Here is a 14,999-nt window from a genome sequence, read left to right as displayed (position 1 = left end):
GGAAAAGAAGGGGACGAAAGAGGATGAAATGGTGGGATGGTATCACCGACTCAGTGGACATGAATTTGGGTAGACTTCGGGAGTTCGTGATGGACAGGGAGGCCTGTCATGCTGCAGTTCACGGGGTCGTGGAGAGTCGGACATGACTGAGCGACTAAACTGAACTGAGAATGTGGGAAACAGAAAGTAAACCACATTATGACCCCAAACTGCCATTATTTGAAATTGAAAATATGGCTAGAAATAACACAGATATATAAAGTTACTCCTAAAATCAACCAATACCAAATCTATAATTTACTATAGATTTCTTCTATATTACTAAAATGTGGATTAAGTGAAAACACATATTTAAACTCAGAGACTCTATCAAGGTTGTTTCACAAACATCTGCCTGGGGAAATTTCCTGGTGGTCCAGTGGGTAGGACTTGGAGCTTTCTCTGTTGTAGACTGGGTTCAATCCCTGGTGGGATAACTAAGATCTCACAAGCAGAGTTATGGGTCAAAAGAAAAACCCCAAAATAAAAAATCTGCCTGAATTTCTTCATCATTTATGTGGTCTGGTTTTCAAAAAGTGACAAAAATAAAACCTGTATATATGATAAATAAAGGCTCAAGAAAATCATTACATATATCTGATTGAAAAATATTTAGTTATTTCCCCTACTGACATTATTTTGCTATTCTTTGACTCTCAATTATATTTTCCTTGGTCTTTTGGGGATTGTTTATATTGTTATATTGTTTATATTGTTATGACCTTGCTTAAGGCCTCCTACTTCCTTCTGCAGCCCTCCATGATTGCTTCTTTCCTTACACTTACTGTATCGTTACTGAATGTGACTACTTAATTTAATATTTGGACTACTTTAATTTAATATTTGGAATCTCTCTCCCTACCAGACTGTGAGCCTCTTGAAAACAATGATTATATTTCATTAATCTCTGTGTTCCTAGAATAAACAAAAGAGTTGGCATTCAGTAAGATTTTTTTTCTTTTCCATTTAGTAAGACTGAAATGAAGTAAATAGTGCCTGACCCATGTAGCAGGTACTCATAAATACATCTCGTAAATATGAGTTGTATCAGAGACAGGTTTCCCTCAGCCGTGAAGCACTTATTTTAAGGTCCTTGGATGTAAATCAGTTCTGTCAACGATGACTTTTATCTGATGCATTCAATAAATTCTTTACAATCATCACTGTGCCGTCACAGATACGGGTGATGAAAACAAAGAGAGGTCAGAGCAGCCTCTCTTACTGCTCTGACGGCGCATATGATACTGTTCCAGAAAACTGAAGAGTTGCGGCCTTTCTTCGTTTTTTTAAAAGCTAAACCTTTCAGATACACAGAACTGAGTAGGCAAAAGAAAGAGGATGTCGTTTAGGAGTCCCTGGATTGATTCATGAAAGGATATAGTGAGGCAAAGTAATGCTGACACAGGGCCCTTTGTCAAAATAGTGTGCTGGTCTAAGAAAATGACCCCCTGCAGCTTATGTGCTGGCTGAGGGAGAGTACAGAATCTCTGATGGCTGTGCTACATTCGAAATGTTTTAACAGGCAGACTTTAAGAATAGAGAAAGGGAAAATTTGGTATCCAGATCATTCCTAAAGCTCTTCTGGGAGATGATCTGAAGTTGTTTTTAGGCTCCCAGCAGTCCTGACTGGTAAATAATGACTACTTCATTGTTGGGCAGATTGTCCTCTTAGAACTGAAGGCTAGATGGATGCTTACTAAAATTCATGCTAAAGTATCTTTTCTTTCTTATAAGTCTGTCTCTTTTTTACTTATCATATGTCATCTCTCATTTCTCTTATACTTTTGCAGGACAATTAAACCCCTGCATACCTGTAGATTGGTGAGAATTTATGTATTTGGATCATTTAATATTTCTGGGTAAGTCAGCCCTCAGTTTAAATCTCTCACAATCTTTCATGGATTCCTTCTACCATGAAATAGAAGCATCTGCCAAAAGGGCACCCTAGTACTTCAGCTGAGTAGGGAGAATCCATTTCTGGTCCAATGGCATACGATTTTGAAAGAATCTCACTACATAGTAATCACATGTGCTGAATTTCATTATAACATTGCTTATACACTGTGTCGGGAAGATCCCCTGGAGAAAGAATGGCTCCCCACTCCAGCATTCTTGCCTGGGAAATCCCATGGACAGAGGAGCCTGGAGGGCTACAGTCCAAGGGACTGCAGAGTTGGACACGTCTAACACTTTCATATAGTGGGGGACAGACTGTTGTATGCTCTGATAAAGAGCTTTGAGAGGATTCTAACCCTAGAAATGTGGGAGAATGATGAATATTGAGCAATACTGGCTCTAGTCTGCTGAGATACCAAGAGTGCTCCTAGGATTATAGCAGGAGCCTCAGCTTCACCAACTTGACATGTGCTATAACAGCCACCTGGCTACTCTTTTCTAGACCTAGAAATTGACAAGGACAAGAGGAAAATTTTGTTTAATTTTTTCTCCATGAAGCAACAGAGAAAAAAAGCATAATACACAAGATAAGGTAGACATAGCAACTTCGTTTTGCTCTCTACTCTTGTCTTTAACGTAAATGGGATTGTGAGGATGTTACCAACACCTTCACATTGTACTCGCAGTCCCTTTTCTGTGCAACTCATCCCTTTACTTGGTTATTTTGATACCATGTCCATTTCCACACCAAGAATGTTTTTATCTCCAATAGAACAGAAACATTTTTAATCATAGGTTACGAGATGAAAAATGTATGTAAATGTGTATAAATTCATATTTGCACTTCTTTGTTTAGGGTATATTTTTCTCTCTTCTGTATTATAATGTTCTATCATCTTGCAGACTGTTAAAATTCCCTGTTTCTTTTTTAGTCATTATCATCTTCTATGTCTTTCCTATCCTTAGAGTTTCTGGAACACAATTCCATTCCAAGCTGTTGTCAGGTTTGCTTTGAAATGAAGTCCTGCTTGTATCTTTCCTGGCATATATGTCTAAACTTGTATATATGTATTTTACTTTTCTTTTCTTATTCACGTTGACAATGCCTCCCAAATTAGGTCACCAATATGCCTTATTATCAGGCTTTTTGCCTTCCTAGTGTCTAGATAAGGAGTAAAATATCCAGTAGAATAAACATGACCTTATTCTGACTCCTTTCGCACTCAGTCAGGCATCTTCACACAATAGCCTCATTCTTACTCTTTGTCCATGGCTAATAACTATTGCACAAATTATTGAAGCCAAATTTCAAATGACACACATCTTATTATATCAAAAAAATGTTTCAAGTCCCAAATAAGTAGCAAGCCATATTCTGCTCTTTTGTTTAGCAGTTTTAGTAGGAAACAAATCATTTAGTACAGTTGATGCAATCTACTTTCTACAAAAGGCAAAATGGCTTGAGATTCTATTCCACCTAATACTTATACCTTTTTTCCCAGTGTTTGATGTCAGACTTGCAGGATCTTGTTTTTGGCATTTTGCTTTGCTTTGTCTGGTGTTTTTGTGGGCTCTGAAAGTGTGTATTTAACACCTAGACATGAGGCAACTAGATATTGTGGGAAGTCCATTAGTTTTACAGCTAAGAGACCTGGGTTCTAATCCTGGCTCTGCTATTAATTAGTAATAATACAGGGTAAGACAATCAAGTTGTCAAGACTTGAGTTTTTTAATCTGTACAATGAGAGAGTTAAAATTATCACATCTCTACATATTCTGAATCTGTGTGTGTGTGTGTGTGTGTGTGTGTGTGTGTGTGTGTGTGTGTTTAAGACTTCCTTCCTTTGGACTGGTCCTATGGAAGACTGACAGAGACTTCCAATACAACTAGACTTAAAGGTCCCTGAAAGGTCCATCTAGCACAAACATCCACAATGATCTGGCTTTAGATTCCATCATAAATAGTTGTCAGCATGTGCGACAGTCAAGGAAGACGAGGTACAATTTCCAAAAGGCCCTGGTTAACTAGTATATATAAATTTTTGTGTGTTTGGTTCATTCACTGTGTCCTTTTATTGGGTGGGTATTAATTTCTTTAATTACTGAGGCAATGCTTGGGAATTTGAAGGCAAAATAGCACACATATGTTGCCTAGGTAAAGGACTGTACATTTTACAAAGGACTTTGATGTCTCTCTCAACGAAGGAGCAAGCAGGACAGGACCATGGGAGTAAATGGTTACTGACAAATGCCACTTAAAAGAAAATTCAAGCTTAAAACCAAACACAAGCCCGTTTAATAAATACATTTTGAACGATTCTTTTATCAACATTTTACATTCTCTCTCCTTTATCTCTCCCTGATTATTCAGTCGCTAAGTCATGTACGACTCTTTGTGACACAATGGACTGCAGCGAGACAGGCTCCTCTGTTCTTCACTTACTTCTGGAGTTTGCTCAAATTCACGTCCATTGAGTCGGTGATGGTATAGAACCATCTCATTCTCTGCCACTCCCTTCTCTTTTTACCTTCAATCTTTCCCAGCATCAGTTCAATTCAGTTCAATTCAGTCTCTCAGTCATGTCTGACTCTTTGCGATCCCACACAGTGCAGCATGCCGGCTTCCCTCTCCATCACCAGCTTTCGGAGTTTACTCAAACTCATGTCCATCGAGTCGGTGATGTGATCCAACCAACTCATCCTTTGTCATTCCCTTCTCCTCCCACCTTCACTCTTGCCCAGCATCAGGGTCTTTTCAAGTCAGTTCTTCGCATCAGGTGGCCAAAGTATTGAAGTTTCATCTTCAGCATCAGTCCTTCCAATGAACATTCAGGACTGATTTCCTTTAGGATGGGCTGGATGGATCTCCTTGAAGTCCAAGGGACTCGCGAGAGTCTTCTTCAACACCACAGTTCAAAAGCATCAATTCTTTGGCGCTCAGCTTTCTTTATAGTCCAACCCATATCTATACATGACTACTGGAAAAACCATAGCCTTGACTAGATGGACCTTTGTTAGAAAAGTAATGTCTCTGCTTTTTAATATGCTGTCTAGGTTGATCAGAGCTTTTCTTCCAAGGAGCAAGTGCCTTTTAATTTCATGGCTACAGTCACCATCTGCAGTGATTTTGGAGCCCCCTAAAAATAAAGTCTGTCAGTGTTTCCATTGTTTTCCCATCTATTTGCCATGAAGTAATGGGCTGGATGCCATGTTCTTAGTTTTCAGAATGTTGAGTTTTAAGCCAACTTTTTCACTTTACTCTTTCACTTTCATCAAGAAGCTCTTTAATTCTTCTTTGCTTTTTGCCATATGGGTGGTGACATCTGCATATCTGAGGTTACTGATATTTCTCCTGGCAATCTTTTGTTGAGATAAAAATTCCAGTTTTATTAGGAAATGTTCCCAGAAGGAGACTTGCAGGAAGAGTAGGGGATTGGGACATGAAGAGGAGGGTGTGCCAGGGTGTGATGTTAGGCAGTCATAGAGAGAATGACTTGGGCTCAGTTCCACAGAAGAGTTTAGGAAGAGTGTAGGTCATGCCCTTGAGTTGTCCTGGCCAAGGGAAGAGGGAGCAGAGGTATTTATCCTCCCACATCTGTCCATTATTGTTGTTGTTGTTCAGTCATTCAGTTGTGTCTGACTCTTTGTGACCCCATGAACAGTAGCATGTCAGGCTTCCCTGTCCTTCAATATCTCCTGGAGTCTGCTCAGACTGATGTCCATTGAGACAGTGATGCCATCCAACCACCCTCTGTTGCCCCCTTCTCCCCCTGCCTTCAATCTTTCCCAGCATGAGGGTCTTTTCCAATGAGTCAGCTCTTTGCATCAGATGGCCAAAGTGTTGGAGCTTCAGTATCAGTCCTTCCAATGAATATTCAGGGTTGATTTCCTTTAGGATGGACTGGCTTGAGCTCCTTGCAGTCCAAGGGACTCTTAAGAGTCTTCTTCAACGCCACAGTCCAAAAGCATCCATTATTAGTTATGAGCTGACATGCTGTAGGATGGTGGAGGTGGGGGTGTGTGGAATATTCATTCTTTTTTAAAAAATTTTTAAAATTTTAATTGGAGGCTAATTACTTTACAATAGGGTGGTGGTTTTTGCCATACATTCACATGAATCAGTTATGGGTGTACATGTGTTCCCCATCCTGACCCTCCCTCCCACCTCCCTCCTTATCCCATCCCTCAGGGTCATCCCAGTGCACCAACCCTGAGCATCCTGTCCCATGCATCGAACCTGAACTGGCAATCTATTTCACATATGATAGTATACATGTTTCAGTGCTATTCTCTCAGATCATCCCACCCTCGCCTTCTCCCACAGAGTCCAACAGTCTATTTTTTACATCTGTGTCTCTTTTGCTGTCTCGCATATAGGGTCATCGTTACCATCTTTCTAAATTTCATATATATGTGTTAATAATTGTTCCTTAATTTCTCTGCTTTCTCGCTGTTAGTGTATAGGAATGCAAGGGATTTCTCTGTTAATTTTATATCCTGGAACTTTACTGTATTCATTGATTAGCTCTAGTAATTTTCTGTTGGGAGTATTTAGGGTTTTCTATGTAGACAAGCATGTCATCTGCAAACGGTGAGAGTTTTACTTCTTTTCCAATCTGGATTCCTTTTCTTTTTCTGCTCTGATTGCTGTGACCAAAACTTCCAAAACTATGTTGAATAGTAGTAGTGAGAGTGGGCATCCTTCTTTTTCCTGACTTCAGGGGAAATGCTTTCAATTTTTTACCATTGAGGATAATGTTTGCTGTGGTTTAACATAGATGGCTTTTATTATGTTGAGTTATGTTCCTTCTATGCCTGCTTTCTGGAGGGTTTTTACCATAAATAGATGTTGAATTTTGTCAAAGGCTTTCTCTGCATCTATTGAGATAATCATATAGTTTTTATCTTTTAATTTGTTAATGTGGTGTATCACATTGATTGATTTGTGAATACTGAAGAATCCTTGCATCCCTGGGATAAAGCCCACTTGGTCATGAGGTATGATCTTTTTAATATGTTGTTGGATTCTGTTTCTAGAATTTTGTTAAGGATTTTTGTATCTATGTTCATCAGTGACATTGGCCTGTAGTTTTCTTTTTTTGTGGCATCTTTGTCTGTCTCCTGGCAATCTTGATTCCAGCTTGTGCTTCATCCAACCCAGCATTTTGCATAATCCAGCATCAGGGTCTTTTCCAAAGCCAACTCTTTGCATCAGGTGGCCAAGGTATTTGAGCTTCAGCATAAGTCCTTCCAATGAATATTCAGTATTGATTCCCTTTAGGATTAACTGGTTTGATCTCCTTGCAGTCCAAGAGACTCTCAGGCTTCTCGAGCACAATTTGAGAGCATCAATTCTTTGGCATTCAGCTTTCATTATGGTCCCTCTCTCACATCTGTACATGACTACTGGAAAAACCATAGCTTTGACTATTTGGATCTTTGTCAGCAAAGTGATATTTCTGCTTTTTAATAGCTGTCTAGGTTTGTCATTAGAAGAACTAAAGAGCCTCTTGATGAAAGTGAAAGAGGAAAGTGAAAAAGTTGGCTTAAAGCTCAACATTCAGAAAACTAAGATTATGGCATATGGTCCCATCACTTCACGGCAAATAGATGGGGAAACAGTAGAAACAGTGACAGACTTTGTTTTTAGGGGGCTCCAAAATCACTGCAGATGCTGACTGCAGCCATGAAATTAAAAGATGCTTACTTCTTGGAAAAGTTATGACCAACCTAGACAGCATATTAAAAAGCAGAGACATTATTACTTTTCCAATAAAGGTTCATCTAGTCAAGGCTATAGTTTTTCCAGTAGTCATGTACAGATGTGAGAGTTGGACTATAAAGAAAGCTGAGCAGCGAAGAATTGATGCTGTTGAACTGTGGTGTTGAAGACTCTCGCAAGTTCCTTGGACTGCAGGGAGATCCAACCAGTCCATCCTAAAAGAAATCAGTCCTCAATATTCATTGGAAGGACTGACGCTGAAGCTGAAACTCCAATACTTTGGCCACCTGATGCAAAGAACTGACTCATTGGAGAAGACCCTGATGCTGGGAAAGATTGAAGGAGGGAGGAGACGGGGATGACAGAGGATGAGTTGGTTGGATGGCATCACCGAATCAATGGACATGAGTTTGAGTAAACTCCGGGAGTTGATGATGGACAGGGAAACCTGGAGTGCTGCAGTCCCTGGGGTCGCAAAGAGTAGGACATGACTGAGCGACTGAACTGAACTAAACTGAGGTTTGTCATAGCTTTCCTTCCAAGCAGCAAGTGCCTTTTAATTTCATGGCTGCAGTCACCGTCTGCGGTGATTTTGGAGCCCAAGAAAATAAATAAATGCCCTCTCCAGCATTTATTGTTTGTGGATTTTTTGATGATAGCCATTCTGATTGATATGAAGTGACATCTCATTGTAGTTTTGATTTGCATTTCTCTAATAATCAGTGATGTTGAACATCTTTTCACATGCCCCTTGGCCATCTGTATGTCTTCTTTATAGAAATGTCTATTTAGGTCTTCTGCCCATTTTTTGATTGGACTGTTTTGATTATGTTTTACTTCATGAGCTGTTTCTAGATTTTGGAGACTAATCCCTTTTTGGTCAAGTTATTTGCAAATATTTTCTCCTAGTCTGTGGTTGTCTTTTCATTTTGCTTGTTGTTTCCTTTGCTGTACAAAAGCATTTGAGTTTAAGTAGATCACCATTTGTTTATTTTTGTTTTTATTTCCATTATTCTGGAAAATGGGTCAAAAAAGATATTGTTATGATTTATGTCAGAGAGTGTTCAACATATGTTTTCCTCTAGGAGTTTTATAGTGTCTGGTCTCACATTTAGGTCTTTAAAACATTTTGAGCTTATTTTTGAGTATGGTGTTAAAGAGTGATCTAGTTTCATTTTTTACATGTGGCTGTCCAATTTTCCAAGCACCATTTGTTGAAGAGGCTGTCTTTCTTACACTGTGTAATTTTGCCTCCTTTGTGATAGATTAATTGACCTAGGTGCATGGGTTTATTTCTGCAGCCCGTGAACTCCTGACCCATTATCAATTTAGGAGCACCAGTCATCATACCTGTATTCCAAGCAGCAAGATGGAAGAAGGGAAAGAATACACACACACTCCTTTCTAAAGAATTTCCAAAAATATCACATAATACTTCTTGTATCCCTAGCACTGCTTGTTTGGTAGTTCAGCAGTAAATGAAAGTGAAAGTAGCCTTGAACTGAGTTATCATTCTCATCAATCATTGAACCTGGATTGGATTTTATCAACTGGCCTAGCTCAAAGGGGAAAAGAGTATGCTACATACATTTTCAGCAGTTTTCCTTCACTCTCTACCACATTTTTATATTATTAGACCAACCTGACCCATGAATATATGACCAGAACAGAAAGAAAAGCTAATGATGTTTCAAATCTGTTCAAGGTTATCATCCAGAGTCATCTACCCTTTCATTCAACAAAGGTTCACGGAACACTGATTACGTTCCAGGCATTGTGTTCAGTGCTGGTAATATAACAAAGAACAAGTGCTTAAAGGTCTTATCAGAAACCTTTCCTCAAAGTCCCATCCAAAGTTGTTTCCCTCAGCCACTCACTATTCTCTCTCTCTCTCTCACTCTGCTCCTTATCTGTTTTATTCATATCTTCTTTTAGCAATCTGTCATTTTACTTCTCTTTACTCTGAACTCTAAGTCCCATGAAGGCAGGGAGATTCTATCTGCTCCTTTCACCACCACAGCTCATGTCTAGCAAAATACAACATATAAACACTTAAATATTTGATGAATTAGCTAACATAATGGACCTTCAAAATATATTTTCAGTTTTCTGATTAGAATTCAGAATTTAAAATAAAGAAATTACCCCACAAAAAGCTTTGAGGAAAAATCTCTTTAATAACAGAATTATCCAGTTACTAAATCAAATCATCATTTCCCACAGTGATTCAAATAATTAGATATACTTTATATAAAACAATTTGATTGTTCTAATCTTCCAACATAGTTCTTATTTTTGTTTGTCAGACTCTACTGGACTTCATTTACCAGCAGGTGGCACTCCAAAATAAAGCTGAACAGGCTATTACTACCCACCCCCTCCTATTCAACTCCCTCCCCACAACTTGCTCTCATTGGTTATAGAACACTTGGTAAGTGGTTTTCAGTGAGAAAAGTCTTCCACATTTTTCTAATAAATCCTTCACACTTTAACATGGCATTTAGATAATTCTTGTTCAAGGAGAATCCCTAGACAAATCTATGTAACGTGCAAGAAATTCTAAGGAAAGGGTTAAAAGTAAAAAAACCAGTGTTGCTATTCAACGAAATTTAGAACCAAGGAGAGGTAAAATATAAAAACAAGATCTAAGCAAATAAAAAAGCAAGTAGTTGTTGTTGTTGTTCACTTACCAAGTCAATTCCGATTCCATGCAACCACATGAACTACAGTATGCCAGGCTTCCCTGTCTTTCATCATCTCCCGGAAATTCATGTCCATTGAGTTAGTGTTGCTATCCAACCATCTCACTCTCTGCTGCCCTCTTCTTTTGCCTTCAACCTTTCCCAGGATCAGGGTCTTTTCCAAAGAGTTGGCTCTTCGCATCAGGTAGTCAAAGTATTTCAGCATCCGCCCTTCCAATGAACACCCAGGACTGGTCTCCTTTAGGGTGGGCTGGTTGGATCTCCTTGCCGTCCAAGCGACTCTCAAGAGTCTTCTCAAGCACTACAATCTGAAAGCATCAACTCTTGGTGCTCAGCCTTCTTTATGGTGGAACTCTCACATCCATGCGTGACTGCATGATAAATCGCTTCAGTCCTGTCCGACTCTTTGTGACCTTATGGAATGTAGCCTGCCAGGCACCCCTGTCCATGGAATTCTCCAGGCAAGAATACTGAAGTGGATGGCCATGCCCTCCTCCAGGGGATCTTCCCAACCCAGGGATCAAACCTGCATCTCTTACATCTCCTGCATTGGCAGGTGGGTTCTTTACCACCAGTGCCATCTGGGAAGCCCCCATACATCACTGTGTTTTCCAAAATCAACTCATTTAGAGATGTGACAAACTTGAACCAAGCAATTGGCAGTTTGGGTTATTAAAAGTTCTTCAAAAACAATTCCCTATCACCTCTTACAAACCAGATGGTCCAAATATTCAATTTTATATATACCCATTATGCTTTATGGAAATGTGATTGTAAAGTTTTCTTATATATATGGCAAGTATCATATATGAGATTTTATAAAGTAGTTTAATATGCATTAGCTTATTTCATATTTGATCTTCACACCAGTCCTGTCTGGCATGCAAATATTTTTATGATGAGTCAGAAAAATTCAGTGATTTAAGTGAGGCAGTAAATTGCAGAGCAGGGAACAGAATCTCAAATTTTTGACAACTTCAATGCTTATTTTTCTATATCATATTAACTTTTCTTTTTATGCATCTAAGATTTCTTCTGTAGTATTTCAACTTCAATCATAGATACAACATTTACATTTTAGAAGAAAGACAGGTACACAATTAGTGTACTCATTAAAAAATTATGTGTTCTGATTTAAGAAAAAAACAAAATCTTCTCTCTATTCTCCTTCCAAAAATTCTCTCTGACTCTGCTTAGAATGTCCATAATAGTTATTCTTCTAGAGTTAAGGCCAGTTACAATACTAATAAGTTATCTGGAAAAAACTAACAAACTAATTATTAATTAGTTTCACTCACTAATATTTCAGAAAGAATAGTTTATTAAATCATCAATATTAATTACTTAATAAAAGCCTAGGGAAGTAAGAGAACCTGGCAATTTTGTTGGACCTGGTCACTAAAATTGAGGATTCCAGAAAGAAACAAGACACCAGAAAATTCATGGAACTCTCTATTTAAGCACTATGCATTTTACTATTTATGTTTATACCCTGGTTTACAAACATTAAAAAAAAATTGGGACAATAGTATCTACCTCATGGGGTTGTTGCTTGGATTAAGTGAGCTGGCATACTTAGTGTTCAATGAACTTAGCAATCATGATTGTCATCACTATTACTGTTATTTTAAAGAGGAAGATGAAAAGTATGAGACAAAAGAGAGAAGCTATATTCCACATAAAAGACTTGATTAAAGTGGAGTTATCACAGGAGGGCAACTCTGAAGCCTGTGGATAGAATGTAAGCAGGGTGCTTGACACTTGAAAGTTAGTGCCAGTATGATCTGGTGAGTTTAGGCTCTTGAAGTTGGATCACCTGAGTTTGAATCTAGATGCTACCTACCACTCACTAGGTGTGTGACCCTGCCAGGTTCCTTAGGCTGTATATGAAAAGTAGGGATATTTCATACCAATTATTATTATTATTATTATTTGCAAAGGAAACACATTTGGAGTGAAGGAGAAAATAAAGGATGTTTTACAACTACTAACAGAAGCCTTCCTGCCTGCTCTATCTAAAGTAGTATTTTCATTTCCTAGGGCTGCCATAACTAACATATACTGGGCTCCTTAAAACAACAGAAATTTACTTTCTCATAGTTCTGGAATCTAGGAATCCAAAGTCAAGGCATTGGCAGGGCCTTGCTCTCTACCAAGACTCTAAGGAAGAATCCTTCCTTGCTTCTAGCTTCTGGTGATTGCTGGCAAATGTTGGTTTTGGCTTGTAGATAAAACACTTCAATTTTGCCTCCTTCATATGAATTTCCTGTGTATCTGTGTCTCCTCCACATTCTCTTTTCACAGAAAGACACTAATTAGGCTCACTCTAAACCAATATGATTTCATCTTAACTAATTATATCTTCAAAGACTCTATTTCCACAAAAGTCACAATCTGAGGTTCTGGGTGCACATGAATTTTTGGGGAACACATTCAAGGCAATACAAATAACTCTTACCAATAAGACAAAAATAAAGTAGTTTAATAGACCATAACAATTCTTTATTAAAAATACATATTTCCTTTAGAGCACAAAATAATTTTTTTAAACTTCTTTGCTATCTGTCTCTCTCAACTAGAATCTAAGCTTCCTGAAGGTAAAAACCAGCTTCAGTGTCTAGCACTCAGTTGATGTTCAAAACACACTTGAAAGATGAATTTGTTGATTTGGACCGAAAGAAAGAAAATTCTGTTTAAAATAAAATGTTTTTAGCCACTGCTGCAGGAAATTTCCCATCACTTTTGAGTTACATTTTTATTGTAATCAGTGGATAACCAAAATAAATCAGTTAAATATTGGGAAAGTAAGCCAATTAACCAAGTGTTCCAGCCAAACATGGGCTTTAAATGACATCCTCGGATTTATAAGTATTCCATCGGAGGTTACAAGAGGAAACGGGGAGAGGAAACTGGGCAAGGAGCAAGAAGCTACCACCTCCCACTTGCACCCTTTTCATTTGTTTTATAGTTTAGTCTGGGGAAAAGAAATAAGTTTTTAAAATTTTTTTGTAAGTTTGAAAACCACTGACCTACAGTTGAGCAAACGGATCATTAGATCTTTTTTCTTAAATACTGTATCTAAGTACATATTCTTTTACAGTAAAAAAATAATTGCTCTTTGGTTTTGCCCTCCTGATAATGAGAGCTAATTTATACTACTTACTTTAGAATATTTAGTTGAGTTTTAAGAGTAAAGGAATAATTTGTTTGGTGGGTTTTTTTTTAACGTCTAAAAACCATCTTCAATCAACATCACAGATTTGTAAATTTGCCCTACTATTTGGATTCCAACCATTTACATAGTGTGGTAGAGCTGAGAAAACATGAGTTTAGGAGTGAGATAGAACTGACTTGAAATGATCTTGGTATTTCCTATGCATGATCTTAGGTAAGTCATTTCTTTCAGTTTCTTATCTGCAAAACTGGGATAATGATCCCTATTTCACAAGATTATTATGAATTATATAAACAAATTATGCAAAAGCACCTTGTACACAGCATGACCAAATAAATGTAAACTTTCTTTGCCTCAAATATTAATATATTCAAAAAACTCTTTTTACAGATTTGTTATAACAACTTTTCTAATTTCAACTTTTTCATGCTAAAGAAGTCTAGTGTTCTATTTATTACTTAATAAAGTTAAAATTTTACTTATATTTTGCTTTCTATACATGCCTAATTGAAAAGCTATTTCAAATCAGTAAGTAGCTAAAGTTCTTTCTAAAAACATAATTCAAAGAGATTAAATAATAGATTATTTATATCTTAAAAATACACATTGCCTATCTTGACTTTTGGAAACTGGCATAAATCTCATGAATGGGCAGAGTGCCCTAAAAACAGATGGATGTGAATGTTCAGGTGCCAGAAATCCTTGTGGCCACAGTTCATGTAGAATGTTAAAATGGCGACAGTTCTTATAATTGGTTATTTCTTCCTAGTTATAATTAAGGTTATCAGAAATAGAAAACAAATTCTAAAATACAATACTGTTAATTCAATCTTGAGTAAGAATTTATAAATATTTCATATTCAAATATTTTTGGTGTCCTTTAAACTCTTTCAATGTTAAGATCAGTTGCATCTCATAGAGACAATCTTTCTATGGTTATGTCTGGAAAAATACCAATCTAGGTTGCTGGTTTATAGTAATATGTCTGTTTTTCCAGTTTCTGTCTTTCTAGCACAATTTAAGCAGTCATTCCTAAAATCAGTAGAGATTCCTAAATTATGTAGTAATTATATTAGCAAAGATATAACGGTGTAGATGTTCATTTTAGTGGTATTTATAATAGAGAAATATTGGAAAGTTCTTAGGCAGAGGAGACTTAAATACATTATTCTACCTATACAATGGCTAACTTATGCTATATCCAAACTATATCTTGCAGCCACTGGTATTATGTGGGAGGAGAATATTTAAAGAAATAGGAAATGATCAGTATTTTACCATGGAAATGTATAACACAAATGATTATAAAAAATACTTCAATCAATGACAAACTAAATATATTCGGGATCTCTTTATTCTGTATTCAGAATCTTGTCTAACCCATCATCTTCTTTCATCTGGACTATTGCTATTGCATCCTAACTGGTCTTTCTTCTGCTTCCTGTCCCATTTCTGTCAGATCTTA

Source organism: Odocoileus virginianus, chromosome 24, assembly GCF_023699985.2.
Source record: "Odocoileus virginianus isolate 20LAN1187 ecotype Illinois chromosome 24, Ovbor_1.2, whole genome shotgun sequence".
Lineage (NCBI taxonomy): Eukaryota > Metazoa > Chordata > Mammalia > Artiodactyla > Cervidae > Odocoileus > Odocoileus virginianus.
This window is presented reverse-complemented; position numbering follows the sequence as displayed.